Source organism: Scomber japonicus, chromosome 15 (assembly GCF_027409825.1).
Source record: "Scomber japonicus isolate fScoJap1 chromosome 15, fScoJap1.pri, whole genome shotgun sequence".
Taxonomy (NCBI): Eukaryota; Metazoa; Chordata; class Actinopteri; order Scombriformes; family Scombridae; genus Scomber; species Scomber japonicus.
The window spans coordinates 22,269,454-22,285,563 of NC_070592.1; positions in this window are offsets into that span (position 1 = coordinate 22,269,454).

The following is a 16,110-nucleotide window of genomic DNA, read 5'->3' on the forward strand; positions in this document are numbered from 1 at the left end:
TGCACATTTTTAAAAATTGACCATCTTGTTAACACATGGTAGACCTCAGTTTTTCTATTAAAATCACAAAGAACAAAATCATGTTTTCTCCTCATGGTCGTGCTTTTTATGGTCCTCAATGGCAGCCCTGTCGGAAGAATACTTTAATTAGAGCTGGATTGTTGTTTTTTTTCATTTATGATGCAGAATAAATCATCAAATCTCACCTGTAAAGGAGCAGTTGTTTAGTGAGGCTGTCTCTGAGCTCCTCTATCTCTTGGGTTTTTCTCTTCTGAATTGTTAACTCAGTCCTCAGCCCCCTGCTGCTCTCCTCCAGACAGTACACAGTTTCCTGTAAGAGTGGTAAAGCTTTAGTTCATTCAGTATCAAATGTCCCTGCCTTTTATCAGTGTACAGTTGAAGGATTGTTTGTCTACTCTCTAGGCTCTGCTAACTGCTGTTTCTGCCCTCCAGTTGTTTGTTCTTATTTGCATATCCCTCTCCATGCCGTCTTGCTTACCTTGTACTGTGCCACATCCTCTCTTCTGTGTATGTGAATCAGATTGAGTTTCTCCTCCAAACAAGCCCTTTGGAGCTTCAGTTTTTCAATCTCTTCCTTTAAGGGTCTCAGCTGGGTCTTCAGCTCCTGGGCCTGATCTTTGGCTTTCACTAGTGCCCCAGCTGTCGCCTCTCTCCTGTTCAGCAATGCCAGCAAAATGGGTTCATACCTGTCCGAGAGAAGCAGAGAAAGATGGTCTTTAGCCAAAACTAAAATTTGAGCAATGAATGACATGTAGCAAGGTACAATGAAGCAAAAGAAAAATAATACTACATATACAAAACATTTTCTTTTTGCACTCTTGACTTTCCCCATAATAGGATGAAATTACTCACATTTGTTGTATATGCTGAAACTGTAATGTGTTTGCTGTAAGCGATGAATGTGATCAGGCACTAAAAGTGTTAAGTGTGAATACCAGTACTATACAGTAACAGCACCTGTCCTCCAGTGCTCTCAGCCCACTCTGTAGATACTGCTGGATGTCCCCACATGAATGCCTCTTGCACTGGGTCATCTCCTCCTGGCTGCTGGAGGTCTGGTTGGCACTCTGTGCATGAAGCTGTGCTTGTAGGCTGAACAGCTGTTGTTGGTGGGTTGACCTGAGTTGGGAGCCCTCTTCCGTCAGCTGGAGCAACAGGGACTGCAGCTTCTCCTGGAAGATGGGGAGGTGGTTTTCATGTGGAGGAAATGTGATACAGTGACAAAGATTATTCTTGAGGGTTTTCTTACCTCTTCTTTCTTTAGCAGCTCCACCTCACGATGCTGGGTGTTCAGGGCTGCCTGGCTGTGAGCACAGTCCCTGGCAATGGCGAACAGCCTCCTCTTGAATTTTCTGAGCTCCTCCTGCACCCCCTGTCTCTCCAGGTTCACCTTCCACAGCCTCCTCTCCTCCTCTGCTCTCTCCTCCCTGAGGCCCTGTATTTCCCTTTTCCTCTCCTCCCTTCTGCTTTGTTCCTCGCTCTTCAGTGCCATCATCAGCTCTGCCACTTTGCTTTCAATCTGCTCCTCTGTCTCTTCTTCATTGCTCCCCTTTGCCTCCTCTTGCCCTCTCAGCTCCAGCACTTTTGACAGGAGTTCCTTCCTGCTATTTTCTAAACGCTGAACCTCCTCTATGCACTCCTCCATCTGAGACCTCAGTGCCTCAAGTTCACTCATGCCAGACCTCAGATCAAGCATTTTTAGCATTTGTCTCTCTGGGAGTTCAGTGTCATCTACAGCAGTCTCAGTTATGTCTTCTTTGTAAGTAGCTTCACTAGTAGACAAGTATCCTGTCTTCATCCTTTCACAATACATGGGGTCATTTTCAGTAGCATCAAATGGCATTGGTGGCACAGAGAATCTTAACTGGGGATCAAGAACTCCCTGTTCAAACTTCACACAGGATTCAACTCCTGATCTTTCCATTCTTTCCACTGAGGAGCCACCCATCTTATCACAGGTAAGTGAAGGATTCTGCTGGCTTCCTTTTGTTGCTGAATCTACTTCCCCCTGATTTCTGCATTCCCTGGAAACTGCATCTTCCGCCACACCTTTACCAGCCCAGTATTGAAGTGGAACTGGCTGGCTCTCCAACTTCATTGTCTTTGCTGGTTGCATGGATGCCAGTGTTGTACCCCTGTAGAAATTAGGATTCTTGCTGATGTGTACATATTCTTGGCTTGCATCTGCAGCCCAGTCTTGTGGCTCAAAGTCCATGCCAGTCTCTTCCATACAGCCCTCCAGCATGGCCAACATCCCCAACAGCTGGCCTTCATACTCCACCATTGTATCACTTAGTTTGTTCCCCGCTGAAGTGAGAGGCATATCTGTTTGGCAAGAACCTTCTATGGTGACTCCACACCTGTTGGTGGTGGAGCCCGGTCCCTGTAACTGGTCTTGTTGTAGTTGGTCTTCTGCTCCAGCCTTATCCATATTTGTGTCAATGTAGCTGGTGGAGAGATACGCATGGGGAGATATATTTGTTTCTCTAAAGCTTTTCATCATAACTTCCTCTTTGCTCTGAGTTGATTCACTCATTTCACTTGTTTCATGGTAATTTGCTGAGAAATGAGAGCCAAAGGGAATACCAGTGAGCTCCTCACAGCTCTTCAGTAACTCATCCATCTCATTTAAGTATGGCTTAATTAAAGTTGACTGATTCAACTGTCTTCCTGCAAAGATGAGTCCAGATTGGACCGTATTGCCCTCCACTCTTTGTTCCATGCGGGCTCTATCTGGATCCCCATCTTCTTGGATGAAGAGAGGCTGAAAACCAGTAGATGAAACACTATCATCCATTTCTTCCATAGGTTTAACCTAATTTTTGGGGTCACTTTGGATGTATGTCTGGTATGTAGAAACAAGTCACATCCCTTGAAAAGAAACAGATGAAAATGTTAGACAGCCTAGCTGATGCATATCAGATGCAATGTCTGTAATTGTTGGCAGCCGTGTTGCATGTCACAAATACTAGGTCTGGCTTGCAGTGATTACATGTTTACGTAGGTGTTGGGTTAATATTTTGGCCAGACCTCTGTGTAAGCTATGTTGTTATCATTAGCACAGTTGAAATGTACAGTCGGGCAAGGTTATGCTAATGCCAACTGTCCTCGAGGGTTAAATGCCCCAGGGACCAACTAACTGCTTGGCAATGGTCAGACACACCTCTATAACCTTACTCATGCATTCCCATGAACACAGCAACGCAAGTAATCTAAACACACACTAACAGCAGAACGAACACAGATTACATTAGTGGGCACATTATCATAACATGTCAGTGTGCCGATGGATGGGTAGTCACGCTTTCCCCTGGTGAATAACGAACTGTAACTGTAGTAACTTTGAAGTATTTGCCAAGACTGTCCTGAGACTCCCTCAACAGTAAATTAATCAAATTGACCCAATAGTGTCATCAGACAGGTTTGTTATGTAGACAGGACTTGGTAGACAAGGATGACATTCAGCTTTTGTTTCCTAGGCAAAACCTACAAAATTCAAGATGCAGTACTTGTCTTTGTATTAAACGGTATCAGCGGCATCAAATAACACAAATACTGTAAGTGTAAACATTTTAAGAAACCAGCAACATGTTTTTCTCTTTGGTTCTGTCTGTCTTTTTTATATGCAAGTACCCCCAGTGTTCTGGACAGTGTTGTGCTATGCATGGCTGACCAAAGCCTTGGGGACATCATGACAGTGACCAGCTGTCCTGCTGCAGGGCAGGCATAGACACAAAGCACATTCCCTCTACACCCAGAGACAGCAATGACCTATTTTTGATATCCATTCTAAACACAAACCTCTTCAACTGATTATTAACAGTTCAATAGACAAAAATTAAAAACTTTTAAGCCTCATCTCATTTAGTTGTTTGTTTTTTTCAATAGATCTGCACACTTCACAGAGGCAGTTATTTGAAAGTTTGTTTTTTCTTCAGATGTTTTCATTCAAAACTAACAATCATCATAAACATAAACCATCGTATGTTAACATCAAGTATAATTAAACTTACTTGTCAGCAGTTACGCCTGTTTCCCCTGCTCATGTGTAGTATCCATACAATGAATCCGTTAGAGAGGAGTTGTGGTTTGAACGACAAAGCAGAAGGAGTAGGAGTGGTGTGTACAGATGAAGTGAAGGGGGGGTAAAGACAGTTGACCCAGCCTCTCCCTCTCTCAGTCAGTGTGCAGCTATGTGTGACCATGACTACCTCAAATCTGTTTACGTTTATTAATAAACACGGGGCCGAGAGAAAGAGGAGCCACAGCAGGCCCTTTCAACCCAAGAGACAGAGAGGATTTGCTAAAATGAATCTTTAAAATTTACGCAGAACACCTGGTTTATGTAGTTTATAACCAGTTTGTCTAAATGTATATTTGTTAAAGTAAAATACTCCTAACACATGAATTTAACTCTTGAGGATTTTTCGTTATTTTAATGTCAGAAAACTTGCATTTTCCTGAGTCAACTTACATGTTCTTGAGTAATCTGCCTTATTTCAAGATATTTGAGAATAACCTGAAGGTGAATCTGTATTATAAAGCACAATTTAATCATCCTCTGGCTGACTGAATGTTTCAATCTTGGTATTTTTTTGCACCAGTATAACTTTTAGCACACACAAAAATCTATTATAGTTTTTACTTTGGTAAAAACTATAATAGATACTGTGGTATAGGGTTGGGTATCGTTTGAATTTTATTAATAGCGATTCTGCCTATTCTGACGATTCTTGGTTCTTATCCAGTCCCAGTTTCAGTTCCTATATGGTAAAGAAATAAAAAAGAAAAGAGAAAAAAAGAGGTCAAATGTATAGACAACAAAAATGTCTTTATTCTTTTAAGCATTTACTTGCATTAGCATGAGTGCTTGCATGGTACAGTCCTGGCTCATGACACTGCAAGATATCAAACACCAAACATTCTTTTAGAATGACGTCATGCTGCCTTAAACGTTTGGTCAAATCTGATGTGCAACATGACGTATAGCAAATTAGCATCTCTTATTCATTGCACGTCACTTCATCATTTTCTTTAATAAAGTGAAGCCACACATTTGAGTGTTTACTGCGGTCAATCTTTCATTACTCTTGTGACGTTAACTGTGCATGTTCATATCTAGACAGATCAACATACAGTTGCGTTAATGCATGACTTGAACGGGCCCTTGCAGATAGCCATGTCTTTACAGATATGTAGCGTTTGTTTGCAATGATAAAAGGTTTTTGTGTTTAGGAACCAGTAAGTAGAACTGAATTTTTTTTTTTTTTTAACAGATAGCCAGTTCTTGGCATTTTGGATTCAGCTCTAATATGGTGATTCTTTACGATTGTCAACCCAACTGTGATACTAGTCTCACTGGATGAGTTACAGCTGGGAACATCTATTATGGCTGTTGAGAAGTGGATGGGTGTTATGGGTTTATGGTGTGTGCGTGTGTGTGTGTGTTTATGATGAAAGAGAACATGGCTCCAGGATTCCACCCGTGCCTATTCATTATCGAGAAGTCTTTAAATAGCTCCCTGCACTTTTCCGGCCGCTTCCCACGGGAGGATTGGTTTTCACCTAAACTTCTGACCCCAACAATAGAGCAGTGGACAGGTGGTTGTCCTCTGTAGTCTGAGGACAGGGCAGAGAGAAGAAGAAGAAGACACGGAAAGGTGGCAGATGAGGGAGAAAGGGGGAAACTGACGATGGTTAAACACTAAGAAGGATAGACAATGTATTTTGGAGTGGTCCGTTAAAAGCAGATTTTGTAGCAACCAGTTTCTTGAGCTGCAAAGATTAAATGTTTTCACTACTGTTTTTTTTTTATTATCCCCAAACTACAACTTGAACTGATTTTTATAGATTTTCACGTATATATTGACACCACAATTATAGGTTACATTTTTTCCCTTGCTTTTCATACTTCATATCTTCTTTTCATCATACACTATCTATATTTTATTATATAGGGAAATATAACTGTCAGACACCACTAGATGGCCCCACAGTCTAATTTAATGTGTCACATTTAAACAGTTACAGAGGAGGATAGGTTGACCATCTCACTGATCGCGTTGAGTCTAGAAACAGTTTCAGTCTCCATATGCAGTTTAAAGCTGTTAATTTGATAGTCAGGATTAAACTGTAATTCAGAGTTATAGCACTAGTGTTATAGTGTTAAGTGGGATAGGATGACAAAAGTGACACTAGTTTATTTTAATGCTGTGAATAAGTTCCCATTCCTCTCTGCTTTTATCTGGCTCACTTTTCTCTCAAATGTAACATTGAAAGGCGCATTGAGGGATAGAGAGAGAATGATAGACCCTTGATTAACCCAGATAAATTGACTGCTAAGATCACTTCAGACTATTTACTTGATCCCTCCTGCTTAATATACTTTTTTTGCAATTCACACTCCATGAAAAAGTAATGCCCGGGTTTTCCCAATTCTGATTCAGTGTTTCCATGACAAAATTGTTTCTCTTATGTCCAAAGAGAGATGTAATGTTTATTGAATTCACCCTTGTTGACCACTGCGACTCTGTGTTTTGGCAAATCTGGGCTTTGGGAGAGAGACAGCAATTTACATGACGTTATGTCCAGGGATTATCTGTTTCAACACAATGTTTAACACTGTTCTGCTGATACTGATCTATTGGGATCAAGGAAGAGATTTTGAGACTCTCCCTCACTTGCCTGCCATAAAAATCATCATCCTTTTAGCTGTTTGTTTTTGTTGGGTTTTTAAAAACTTTTTTCTGTAATTTCTTTCCCAGAGGAAGCAGTCATCATCAGTGTATGTGCGTAGGTGTCGTAGACGGGAGGAAACTAAACATTTAGGGGGCGTTGTGGTTTAGGACTGAATGTCCCACTGAGATAGGCCATATGCTGGACATTCATTTGGACTGTGCTGTCACTGTCTGATCCAATCTGCAGGACTGTCCAAATTCACCACAACAGGCTGTCAATGTGTCCTCCTCGTCCTCCTGTTTCTCTTCACATTTAAGTTTCTCACAACAGCAGTAAGTGATCACTATCCAAAGAAAGCTAAACTTAATTATTGTTTAAAATCCTTTTCCTCTCTTATAATACAAATATGATATCTAAAAGCAAACTGCAGTTTACCAAGCAGGTTTCTGGAATTTATATTTTTTCAGAATATTTTGAATCGATGTATAATTCACTCTGTTCTGGAATTACTGAAGATGCCTGGAAATCATCCGTTTTTGTGGATTTCATCAAATGCCAATGGTTTAGGGAGGGGGGCCTCATTGTTGATCAGTGAGCTTCACTTATGGGAGGTTACAGATATTTATACTCTTTTAGGTGATCTCACAACATCCAGCCTCCAGAGGGATTTAAGATTTTGAGATGTTAAGACATTGTGGCAAAGTAGCACATCTCACACCTAAACAAACCACAGTAGCTGACTTTGTATCTCATCAACAGTTTTATGTAGAAATTGTAGAAGACATTCCAGTGGTCACAGTTGTAGTGGCATTTAAACAAGAAAGAAGATAGGCACTCATATTGAAAAATATATCTGAAGTACAACTCACCATCCCACAAATACAGCAAACAGTAGCTGTTGCTGCTGTCAAAAATTAAAAAATATTTTCTCCAATACTTTTAATGATTTATTCATTGTATACTTAATGCATACTACAGTTAAGTTCCCTTTAGATTTGGTTGCTTTCCTTTAGTTATGAATATGTAATGTTAATATGTTATACACATATGCTAATTATAAAAGTCAAATACACATTGGACACAATGTGTATAAATGTAGATTTCTCCATATTTTGTGTAAAGCCAGAGAGTATGGAAGAACAGAATTGATGATAACATTTCAGCAGGTATGGATTACCTAGATAATAAACTCTTGTGTCAAGAACTGAGACAATGCTGAGAGATCTGTAGAAATGTACTCATTAAGATAGAACAGTGGGAGAAAAAGCATAATGAATGTTGCTGACTGTTTAAACACAGTGAAGCTGATTCAATGTGTATGCTGCTTCATTCATTTAACAAAGACATACTCTAATATCGATCTAGGACCAGTTTAGGAAAAGGGGAGGACATTTCTCTTGGTTCGATAATATAAATAATAAAATTAGACTTTGTTGTTGGCTTGCCAACTTGTTTTTAAAAAAAGAGAGAGAGTGAGCTACGAGCATGAACGAGCTAGAGAATAAGAGAGCACAGAGGTGGTCAAGCGAGGAGAGGGAGTGGCGGTAGCAAGAACAAAGCTATGATTGATTGATTCTGATTGTTTCACAGTGATCATGCCTAAAGCACGAATAAATGGCCATGGAATACTCAACAGTGTGGGAACAGACTATTGATTTCAGTTTCCTCCTCTCATTTTTGAGTATTGGTATTTAATATGAATGAGCTGAATGTGTGTGATGGATGAATGACGTTAAGGTGGGAAAGATTGCGTTTAAAGGGACTTTCCAATCAACCTGCTCTGCATAAACCGTCACTGGCTCCAGACCATTGGTTATGTCAGACCCTGAATTTTTAAATGGAAAAAGTGGAGCCTGTGCTTATGAATAGCTAGTTAGCAATTTGGAGGAGTACTTACAAAAGACTAATTATCCACCAAGACAAAAAAGTCAAAACATAAATTTCCCATTACAGGCCCAATCACTTTCAGTTTACAAAAGTTTTATTAGCATTTGGAAATGCTGGTGAAGACACATGAGCTACACGTGACAGGGCTGTCAAACCTTACCGTACCTTAAAATCTTTCTAGCAGCTGCCAACTATAAGGTAAATGCATTGCTCAAGGGCACCTTAACAACTATTTATTGAGGGTGAGGAGTGCACTGCTAATTCAGTTTCCTCAGGCACATTTTCTCAGCTGGTCTCGTTGGGGATTTGAACTGGGGACCATCTGATAACAATCCTTCCAAACTCTAACTTCTGTTCTCCCACTTTGGTCATTGTTGTTCCCTACCAACTGTCACGTTGCGCATCTTACGGCATCGTCTCACTATGGGTAAGTGTGTTTTAATGACAGTGACCTTATCTGGTGTTTATTTTACAGAGAGTGCCCCTGCTACATTATTGTCAGTCGCCATCTTCTTACTGTCACCAGGCACCCACTGTTTGTGCCAGCTGGCTTTTCAGGGTCTTAAGGGATGACTTAATATAATGATGTAGGGGGCCCTGTGTCTTTCTTCAGTGTGTTTTTCCACTCTTCTGGATTAAGCATGTTTCCCCTATTTAAAGAAGATGGACATGTTTACACAGAGCAGTTACAGCTTGTTCTCTTAATACTCTGACTATTTTTATCTCACCCGAAAGTCATAACAAACTCACTTTAAAATAATATAGAATCTTTGCAGGGAATTTTAACACTTCTACAGAAGTAGTGAACAAAACACTATTTTTAGTATGTCACCTATTGTCCTGTTTATCACTGTGATACTAGGACAGTCACAACCAGTTCCCATGAAGGAACACCGCAGACGAAAACCACTGATATGAAGAGATGAGATCACATGTGTTCACTCAGGATCATGCTGTGGTTTCAGTCATGGTGCCAGAGGAGACAACAACAAGATGGAGAAGATACAGTATTCAAAATAGGGTGTAAATCTGTAACCAAAGTATGATTAATGGGCATTTTATTTACGTCAGTGTATTGTTGTTTGTGTGTGGAACAAGCAACGGTACAAGCTTGCTGTGACATGTCATTCCTCTCAATACGTCATTCCTCTGATAAGATTTTTGAAATCTTATTTCTCACAAAACAAGCCTGCCAACTAAATGACATAATTCCACTTACTTCAAGAAAAGTCTCTAGGAATTGATCGGTGCCAGTAGTGATTGGAAGACTCAGTAACTATTGCTCGGTTTTCTAGGAAATGTTTTTGTGCATGGAGGTGTGACTCTACTGTAGCAATGGTAAGTCTATTTGTCAGAGGGCCAGTCAGTCCACCACTTTGGTCCATACTGAAATATCTTAACAGCTATTGGATGAATTGAGATGCACAGATATTCAAGGTACCCAGAGGATGTATCTTAATGACCTGGTGATCCTTTGACTTTTCCACAAGCGTCACCAACAGCTTGACATTTTGTTTTTTAGTGAAATATGTCAACAACTTTTGGATGGATTGCCATGAAATTTGGTTCAGATATGCATGATACCAAGACGATGAATTCTGATGACCGTGGTGATCCGCTGACTTGTCCTTTATTGCCATCCCATCAGTTTCAGCTGCACTTTGTACTAATTAGCAGATGGTCTACCACAGTCAGTATAATGTTATGCTCCTCTGGTCTTACTCATCTTTGTCCAGCAGAGGCTCACCCAGCTCTAACTGCTGCCACTTTTAGCATAATCATGTATCATACTGTAAGTCTCCAAGAGGACAGCCTGTTCACCTGAAGTGCGCCTCTAAACCCAAACATATAAATCTTACATGTTAAAGTCAGTGACTGCTATGAGCCATTAGCTGGTGAGTGTGTTTTAGGACATATAATGGTGTGGTATTAATGTTAGTTTGAGGTGCTGGGGTAAACATTGTGATGGATACTTGCAATAAAATACATTTTATGGCTTTTTAGAAGTTAACAAATATGTTCTTGCACACTCCCAAAAGCTGTACTGTCCTCGGGCTGCACAAAAATGCTTGTACTCCCTGTTGTTTTCAGAAATGGTTTCACTAGAGAGAATCATCATGTAGAAAAACTGTGTTGAATCTCTGTTTTCACCACTCTTAATTAGATGTTGTGTGAGTGCCATTTCTGTTATTTTAATAAAGATTCGACAGGGGTCACTTCGGGTTTCCTGGTTGTGACGTCAGTGCCTCATTTAAACGACCCCATGGAGAGAGTAAAAACAGACACTTAGTTCCTCTGTAAATGGAGAGAGAGACAAAGAAAGAAAGAAAAAGGGATGGTTGGATGGATGGGTGGAAAGCTGTGGCCTGTTTTTGTCCAGTCCCAAACACCCCAGCAGCAACCACACCCTCTCAGGAATTCCTGCTGCAAAAATATTTCATGTCATGTTTTTAAAGGAGCAGTTCGCCCTAATCATCACAAAGACAATGTTTTCTTATCTGAATCGCCCCATGTTGCATAATGGGATGTATATGGAAAATGCATAATGTAGGGATGATGGAGCCAAACGCAACATATTTTCAATTTTAATTTACAGTATGTAACACTGAATTTGTTATTTAATATTATACTGCACAGAATTGTTCTTTAATTTGTCAGAATTTACAAAAAAGAAAGGGTTGAGTAGAAACTTGTAATGTGATGAAGGTTATATTTAGTATGAATATGGGTTTTGGTCAGAGTTTGGTAAAGTCTACTAAAAATACAAAACTGTAAAGCATGCCAACCACCAAAGGCCAAATTGGCAGAATGGATAAAATGGCGATTTAATGATGGACTTCAGCTTAGGAAGACTTTAGTTCAAGTAAAAGCAAAAAAGATGTTGTCCTCTACCAGAATTTCTTTGGTATCTGGCTCTTCTGTCCCAAATATTTCTTCTGTTTTTTATTGGAGTGAATTGTGTGGGGCTATGTGTGTATCTTCATGTGTGTATGAATTGCTGGCCAGATGGCTGTGTACACAGCCAGTGTGTTTTGGCTCTGATCACTCCTGGATTCTGAGAAGTACTTTACTGTCCACTGTGAAGACAGCTTCAGTCCACACAGTGTACACACAGGGCTTTGTGTGTTTTCTCTGACTGTTCTTTATTTTTTCATCTTTTAGTAAAAACACAAGGACCTGTGAAGCTGGTCATGGACCATCAATAACATTTTATAATCCTTTTTATTTAATTTATTGTGTGTGTATGTATGTGAGGAAGGTTCAAGTCAACCTAAAGCAAGCACCATCAATAGACCAACTCATCCAGGCAAAGGCAAACACTGATTTGCTAATAAAATTGATGGACGGCCTCCGGGTCACAAAGTTGATCTATCACATACATGGAAGTCCCACCCTCCTCCTCCTCTGTAGATATTATCTGTCAGCCAGATAGACATCATGGGAACACTGATCTAGGGTCAACATCACAGTTCAGTTTATCTAGTTTCTCCATGACATCAGTGCTTTTAAGTCCAAAATAATATAGCCGAAATGTGAGCTTTAGATGCAACTTCAAAGCAGTACTTGGCATCTTACTGTAAAGGAGAAGGTCAAGAAGAGGTCGTTAGTGACAATGATGCATACTGTCTGGAGCTAAGTGATACATACTGCGTTATTTGTGGATTATGGGTTTGTGGTGTGGTTTGTCCGGTAGACAAGTCAATGCATTTCCCGAGACGAATGACCTCTAGGTGCAAACTGCAATAGTTTTAGGGTATTGCTTTGTTTTAGGGTAGAATAACAGCTAGTATGCAAACTGCCCTCTTTTAGCCATATTGTCGTCTGGCTCTTGGACAAAATGGCTCCCTAGAGGCGCCATAAAGCAGACAACAGCTCTTACAGCTTCATTTTCAGCAGGATCAACCCATGTTTTCTCTTGGCTAACTTGGCCAGGGACATGACTTAGCAGTATTACCTCTATTCTCTCCTTTATATCATGAAGGCAATGAAATGGCAACCTTTCTCACAATCTTTTAACATATAACCTCATTTTTTGTAAGTCTCAATTAGAGGAATGTGGTAGGGACAGTAAGTGGCCACATCCAGAAGGAAGGGCAACAACATGTCTGGACAGGGAAAACTAAAGGGCAGGGGGTGTCAGAGAACGGTTTCTCCCTCCTTTCTTACTCTTGAACTGCTTTGGTTTATTATTTTTTTTCCATTCCTCTCTCAATGCCTCTTTTTTTTAACCAGACCCCACTGCTGACAGACTCTCAACATCTATTCTAGTCGTAGGCTGGTGAGACAAAGCTGCCACTGTTGTACAGAGGATTCCCCTCTGTGTATTTCACAGCTGAGTATCAACCTGGAACGTCTCCCTCTCTTCTCTGAAACTATTATTACATGCCATGATTCTCTTTCTGTCCTTATTTCTCTTGCTCTGTCCCACCTCCCTTTCCACCCCTCCCATCCTCCCGGTTAGTGGATGTTAAAAATAGTGGGCTGTGGAATGCAATTTTGAGAGTTTTTGTCCTTTTTCAGTGATTTCGATTACTCATTGCTTCTTAGAAAAATGCATTTCTAAAGGACAAGCATGCACATAGCACATGTTAATGAGGTGGTGGAACAAAATAACAGTTAAGTATGTTTTGGTAGTTTCTAGTGGAGTTTCTGCATTGTGTGCTTTTGTTGGAGAAATGACCAGAGTGAAGCAGTTGGTGCAGAAAGAATGCGTCTGTCGCAGGACAAAGGCAGGTCGGGAATGATAATGCGGGTCCGAGAAAGCTAGGCTTATCCCAACCGGCAGTATGGATTTCCTGCCCGCAGCTTCCTTTCAGTCACATCTAACACACACACATAGACACACACAGGTCATTGATAGACAGTTCATTGGTATAAATGCTGTCTGTTTATGGGACTGTCATTTGACAGTCTGCAGGCCTCACATGTCTTTGAGCAAGGTGCTTATCCTTAACTACTCCAGTAGATCGCTTGATCTGTGGATCTTGTTTAAGCTGTCATCATATTGGTGCAGACATTATAACAATGTCCAATAGTCACAAAATCTGCAAAAACAGTCTGCTCTCAGCTCTGACATGGACATTATTTTACAAATATGCATTCTTTTTCACTCTTGTTGGATATTAGATATTACTCTATAAAGAAAAACACTCTAAAGTCATTTTACTTCTATACAGTTCCTAGTTTGAATTTCCATAAACTTTGAACTCATCTTGGGGAGCGACTGTGATGTTTTAAATTCAGTAGGTTTTCCAGATACATTTCCTACAATATTTACTATATGTGCATAACAACGTCCTTCATATCTCTATAATCATGTGTCTATGAATAAACAGAAGTCCTGCATGACTGTGTTCCTACACTAATGATATAGAATTAAATTTGTTGCAGCTACACAGGAAAGTGCTGGATCAAAAACTTGCTCGGTAGTCTTATTCCACAACTACCTCAAGTTGTTTGCATGACCATTTGCTTTCCAAGCAAAAGTATTAACATTTTTATGCAAATTATTTTTTAGCAGCAAGGCTTGGAGAAGGATATACATCTGCATGTCAACATAGCAAGGAATAAGTTGAGCTAGAAAAGTTGAGATGAAGAAAGAGAGAAACAGAGTAGAGGAGGATTGGTGATACATTCCCCAGTAGGCTCATAGTGTTCTGGCGGTTAATCATTTTGTACCTCTTACAGCACACACACATACACTCTGTAGCTCCCTGGCAGACATACCGTGAGGGTGGCTGTTTTTTATTGTATCACCATGGAAACGTTAAAACATTTCAATCTGTTCGGCATGAGCAAACTAAACTATGACTCATTTTAACCCCTCCCAGTACACCAGAATGTGTATACAGTATGGATCCCCCCACCACACACACACACACACACACACACCACTAGACAAAACCTCATCACATAGAAAAATCATGAATCATCTCACATCCATGCTGTAACTATGCAACAGGTCACATTTCTAGGGAAAAACAATACAGTTTTTTCTTAATGGAGACAATTATTTTTTATTTTATACAGTATTTAGTGTAACAGATTCTGTCTGGATGTATGAATTCACTCTTAAAGATTATTATCTTACGTTTGCACATGAGATATCTTTAAAGGCTGCTGACTATCACTGACAGTAAATTACCGGCTTGAGGAATGAAGGCCATTAAAGTTGCTGCATATGAGTACCTCATGTTATAGGAGTTTTTTTTCTAACCCTTGACTGACAGTGATATCTGCAGGTCCTGTGCCGGAATTAGCCCAGGAATCCCAACAGACAGGTAATTTGTCTGCCTCATCACAGGAGTTAAATGGAGACAGAGTCCTAGAGCTCACTCACTGCAGATGAAGCACACCGCGTGCATAGTGACAGTGCAGGACTTAGATAACACAGGCACATATGATTTTATTCTCTCATAGACTATGGCGTGGATTACATGAATCATCAATAAGCAATTCTGGCAGTGAAATGATGGTGAGGTATTTATTGATTTCAGTCTCTACACCAACAAGAAAACAGATGTGACTGTGTAACATTATCATATCCCTAAACAGCTACTAAGACAAGACTATCATTGTTTTTGGTTGCAGCTATATGAAAGCTAAAAGAAAACCCCAAGATCTTGAGCTAGAGGTCTAAATGACAACACTTCTTTATCAGACCTATATTTTGCATGGGGATGTGTTACCTTTTCAATATATATCTACCAGATCCCTGCTCTAATTAATAAGCTTACTCCTTTGATGGTAGTTTGTGTCGGTTGCAGGCTAAATGTGTTATTAAAGTTCTCAGTTGTTGCTAAAACAGGTTAATAACAGACATATGTCAGACCATTTAATCCTCTTTTAACCCCTGAGGAATATGTTCATCTAGGTGACTCTGCAGCAGGGCATTGCCTGAGAAGCACATGCATGTTTTGTCTGCTTTCCTTTTACATATCGCAGTATTACAAGGAACTGTAGTGCTGCCTGTAGGTTAGCCTGTGATGACCCAGCAGTTCCTTGAAGGCTTTTGTTGCTATTGACAAAAGATATCATAGACTGTACTCACAGGTGTGTCTGAGACTGTTCCCCTAAGGCCATGACACCTCCCCCTCCTAATCCCCCTTCCTTACCCTAGTGGGTCTTCTCCACATTCAAACCAGATGATCCAGCCCCAAGATCTGCACTCCACCCACCCATTTCTGGGTGGGTGGACAAGTGTCCCCCCACCCACACACCCACACACGTTCAATGATGTCAGCTTGTCTGCCGCAGCGCAATTTGAAACTAACCTCAGTGATTTTAGTGACAGAGGTTTTACATGTTGAAGTTGAGTGCAACAGGACAGGGCTTAAAGGTAACTGGCCCCTTGTGACTCAGCCCACCTGTCTGTGTAATTGTGTGTGTGTGTGTGTGTGTGTGTGTGTGTGTGTGTGTGTGTGTGTGTGTGTTTGTTTGTGTGTCACATTTAACAAGGAGGAGGATCAGGTTTCGAACTGGCTGCACAGTGACAGGAAAGAGACACTCCCTCTTATCTGCAGA